The sequence below is a fragment of the Heterodontus francisci genome, chromosome 28 (genome assembly GCF_036365525.1).
Source record: "Heterodontus francisci isolate sHetFra1 chromosome 28, sHetFra1.hap1, whole genome shotgun sequence".
NCBI lineage: Eukaryota > Metazoa > Chordata > Chondrichthyes > Heterodontiformes > Heterodontidae > Heterodontus > Heterodontus francisci.
This window is the reverse complement of record NC_090398.1, coordinates 16,225,367-16,230,541: the sequence shown is the minus strand read 5'-3', so window position 1 is coordinate 16,230,541 and position 5,175 is coordinate 16,225,367.

Genomic DNA, 5,175 nt, shown 5'->3' with positions numbered 1-5,175 from the left:
TGGATACTGCAAAAGCTATGGGCCCTGACAATATTCCAGCAATAGTACTGAAAACCTGTGCTCCAGAACTTGCCGCGCCCCTAGCCAAGCTGTTCCAGTACAGCTACAGCACTGGCATCTACCCTGCAATGTGGAAAATTGCCCAGGTATGACCTGTACACAAAAAGCAGGACAAATCCAACCCAGCCAACTACCGCCCCGTTAGCCTCCTCTCAATCATTAGTAAAGTGATGGAAGGTGTCATCAACAGTGCCATCAAGTGGCACTTGCTTAGCAACAACCTGCTCAGTGACGCTCAGTTTGGGTTCTGCCAGGGCCACTCAGCCCCTGACCTCATTACAGCCTTAGTTCAAACATGGACAAAAGAGCTGAACTCAAGAGGTGAGGTGAGAGTGACTGCACTTGGCATCAAGGAGCCCGAGCAAAACTGAGGTCAATGGAAATCAGGGGGAAACCCTCCGCTGGCTGGAGTCATACCTAGCGCAAAGGAAGATGGTTGTGGTTGTTGGAGGTCGATCATCTGAGCTCCAGGACATCACTGCAGGAGTTCCTCAGGGTAGTGCCCTGGGCCCAACCATCTACCGCTGCTTCATCAATGACCGTCCTTCAATCGTAAGGTCAGAAGTGGGGATGTTCGCTGATGATTGCACAATGTTCAGCACCATTCGTGACTCCTCAGATACTGAAGCAGTCTGTGTAGAAAAGCAGCAAGACCTGGACAATATCCAGGCTTGGGCTGATAAGTGGTAAGTAACATTCGTGCCACACAAGTGCCAGGCAATGACCATCTCCAACAAGAGAGAATCCAACCATCTCCCCTTGACATTCAACGGCAATACCATCGCTGAATCCCCCACTATCAACATCCTAGGGGCTACCATTGACCAGAAACTGAACTGGAGTCGCCGTATAAATACCGTGGCTACAAGAGCAGGTCAGAGACTAGGAATCCTGAGACGAGTAACTCACCTCCTGACTCCCCAAAGCCTGTCCACCACCTACAAGGCACAGGTCAGGAGATTGATGGAATATTCTCCGCTTGCCTGGATGGGTGCAGCTCCAACAACACTCAAGAAGCTCAACACCATCCAGGACAAAGCAGCCCGCTTGATTGGCACCCCATCTTCAAACATTCACTCCCTCCACCACCGACGGACAGTGGCAGCAGTGTGTACCATCTACAAGATGCACTGCAGCAATGCACCAAAGCTCCTTTGACAGCACCTTCCAAATCCGCGACCTCGACCAACTAGAAGGACAAGGGCAGCACATACATGGTAACACCACCACCTACAAGTTCCCATCTAAGTCACACACCATCCTGACTAGGAACTATATCGGCGTTCCTTCGCTGTCGCTGGGTCAAATCCCTGGAACTCACTTCCTAACAGCACTGTGGGTGTACCTACCCCACATGGACTGCAGCGGTTCAAGAAGGCAGCTCACCACCACCTTCTCAAGGGCAATTACGGATGGGCAATAAATACTGGCCTGGCCAGCGAAGCCCACATCCCATGAAAGAATTTTTTTTTTAAAAAATTTCTGTCCCTTCACTCTCTGACAATCTGGTGCGTTTGACTGCGTCATTCATTCAGTGTCAGTTATTGTCCCTGTCACTGTCTGATGCTGTATTGTGCATGAGTGTGGTATTTTAGAGCATCGGGCCGGTGACTGTATGACTCAATGTACTGTGTATGTGGGCGGGGTGTGGGGGGTGGGTGCGGGGGGAGGGGTGCAGGGTGACGTGGGATGTATTTTGTGTCATGTCCCATTCATATGACGCTCTGGCAGTATGCTTTGTGCAAGTGCAGGATGTATTTACAGTTCTTTCCTGTCTCTGTCTGACACTTTATTTTGGGCATGTTAGAGATTTATCCATTCTCAGTTAAGGTCACTCTCATTGTCTTGTACTGCACTGTGTTTGACTGGGATGTATTTCGTAACTAACTTTCTTTACTTCTTTAAGTGGGAAACTCGTCCAGTGCCAGTTATTGTCCCCTTCACTGTCTGACACTGCCCTGTGGGCAAATGTGATATCTATGCAGGGTCAGCTCCTGTCACTGTCACTGTCACTGCCTGGAATAAAGGCTGTTTGAGTGTGGGATTTATTCAGAATTACAGAATCACAGAAGTAGAGATTTTGTACTGCACAAAATAAGGCCATTTGTCCCAAAATGTCTGCAACGGCTCTCCAAGTGAGCAATTATCTTTGTATCATTTCCCTGCCTTGTCTCCATAACCATGTACATTCTTCCTTTGCAGAAAACTACCAAATACCATTTCGAATACCGTGATAGAACTTGCCTCAGCAACACTCTCTCAGTGCATTCCAGATCGTAACCACTTCCTATATGAAAAACAGATCCTCGTGTCACCATTGCTCCTATTGACAATTACCTTAAATATGTACGCTTTTGTTCTCAATTCTTCCTCTGATGGGAATCGTTTCTCCATATCTACTTTGTGCAGACGCCTCAGGATTTTGAATACTTCCATGAACTTCCCTCTCAGACCCCTCTTCTCCACGAAAACAGTCCAGAATTCTCCAATCCATCTTCTTAACTCAAATTCCTCATCCCAGGAAACATTCTCGTGAATCCTTTCTGCAACATCTCCAAAATCTTCATAACTTTTCGAAAGTGTAGCACCCAGAGCTGGACGCAATATTCCTGCTCAGACCGAACTTGTGTCTTACACAAGTTCAAGATAACCGCCTTGCAGGCCTAATCTATGTCTTTATTAATAAAGCCTAGGTTAACGTATACTATATTAAACACTCTCTCAGCCTGTCCTGCCATCTTCAATGACTTATGCACATATACACCCAGGTCCCTCTGCTCTTGTATCCTCTTTAGAGGTGTATCCTTTATTTTACTTTGCCCTTCTAGTTTCCAACAAAATGAATCATTTTCCACTTCTCTGCATTAAACGTCCTCAGCCACTCATCCGCCCATCCCACCAAGTTGTCTATGCCCTTTGAAGCTCCAGATTATCTTCCTCGCACTTCATAATACTTCAACATTTCGTATCATCAACAAATTGTGAAATTGTGACCTTGCACAATATATATCAGGAAGAGCAATGATCCCAATACTAACACTGGGAAGCTCCACTACAAATCTCCATGTTGCTACAGTCCATTATTATTCAATGAGCTGTAACTTTGCTCACAATACTGTTGTGTGGTATCATATTAAATGCCTATCCGAAGTCCACGTACACCACATCAACAGCATTACCCTCGTCAATCCTCTCTCTTATCCCTTCAAAAAGGCACCAGCAGCTTTGTTTGGCACTAGTGTCCCATAACAAATCCACGCTGGCTGTCGTTACTTAATCCACAATTTTCAATGTCGTGCACTGTACCTCATCTGTGTGGCATTTATTCTGTGTCAGTTACAGTCCAAGATGCACTATAGCACCGTCCCTTATGTGAGTGTGGAATTATTTCAATGTTAGTTACTGTTACTAACTGACACTATATTGTGGGCGAATGTGACACTTATTCAGTGTCAGCTAGTTTTTGTCAATGTCTTACACTGTATTGTATCTGAGTGTCGGATGTATGTAATGCTATCTACTCTCCCTGTCATTGTCTGAAACTGTACTATGCTTTTGAGGGATTTACTCAGGTCTTAGCCGTCTCTGTGTGTTGAGTTCTATAGTTTTATAGTTTTAAATTTAAAGGGTTTAGTCATGGCAGGAGAGCTTGAAGCCATGGTTTGCTCCTCTTGCTGCATGTGAGAATCCGGGAACATTTCCAGTCCCCGGGACCAGCATGTGTGCAGGAAGTGGGTCCAGCTGCAGCACCTGGAAGCTCGGGTTTCAGAGCTGGAACGGCGTCTGGGAAAACTGTGGATCATCCGCGAGTCTGAGAGTATTGTGGATAGCACATATAGAGAGGTGGTCACACAGCAGATGAAGGGATTTAAGGAAGGAAGGAAATGGGTGACCACCAGGCAGTCCGAGGGAAACAGGCAGGTAGTTCAGGAGTCCCCTGGGGTCCCACTTGCAAATCACTATTCTATTTTGGAGGCTGATGAGGCTGGTTCCTTCAGGGAGTGTGGACAGAGCCAACCTTCTGGCACTGCAAGCAGCCTGTCTGCACAGGAAGGGGGAAAGACAGGAAGAGCAATAGTAATAGGGGATTCTATAGTCAGGGGAACAGATAGGCGCTACTGTGGCCGTCAACGTGACTCCAGGATGGTGTGTTGCCTCCCTGGTGCCAGGGTCTGGGATGTCACTGAACGGCTGCAGGGCATCCTGAAGGGGGAAGGTGATAAGGCAGAGGTCATGCTACATGTTGGTACCAATGACATAGGTAGAAAGAGGGATGAGGTCTTGCATCAAGAATTCAGGGAGTTAGGCAGTAGACTAAAAAGTAATCTCTGGATTACTTCCAGTGCCACGTGCTAGCAAGTATAGAAATAGGAGAATAGCACAGATGAATGCGTGGTTTAAGAGTTGGTGCAGGAGGGAGGGTTTTAGATTCCTGGACCACTGGGACCGTTTCTGGGGAAGGTGGGACCTGAACAAGCGGGATGGTCGACATCTAAACCAGAGGGGGACTAAGATCCTTGCTGGCGGGTTTGCTAGTGCTGTTGGGAGGAGTTTAAACTAATTTGGCAGGGGGAGGGGACGTAGACTCCTAGCAGAATAGGGACACAGCTAAGCACAGGAAAGCAAACAAGTCAGAGGGAATACAGCGGAAGTAAGTTTCAAGGGAGTATGACCAGGATGGAAGGCCTCTACTTTAATGCCAGGAGTATTGCAGGTAAAACGGATGAGATAAGGGCAATGATTGACACATGAAATTGTGATATCGTAGGCATCACGGAGACATGGTTGAGGGAGGGGCAGGATTGGCTGCTCAATATCCCGGGATATAGAATCTTCCGGCGAGACAGAGGAGGGGGTAAACGATGAGGGGGCATTGCAGTATTAGTTAAAGAGTCAGTTACTGCAGTAAGGAGGGAAATTGAGGAGCAAATATGTGCACAATTTGCAGAGATGTGTAAAAGTAATAGGGTAATTATATTAGGTGATTTCAACTTTCCCAACATTAATTGGGATAGATATCATGTTAAGGGCTTAGATGGAGTGGAGTTCTTAAAATGTATACAGGAAAACTTTTTAGCCTAATATGTAGAGGATCCAACAAGGGAGAGTGCAGTG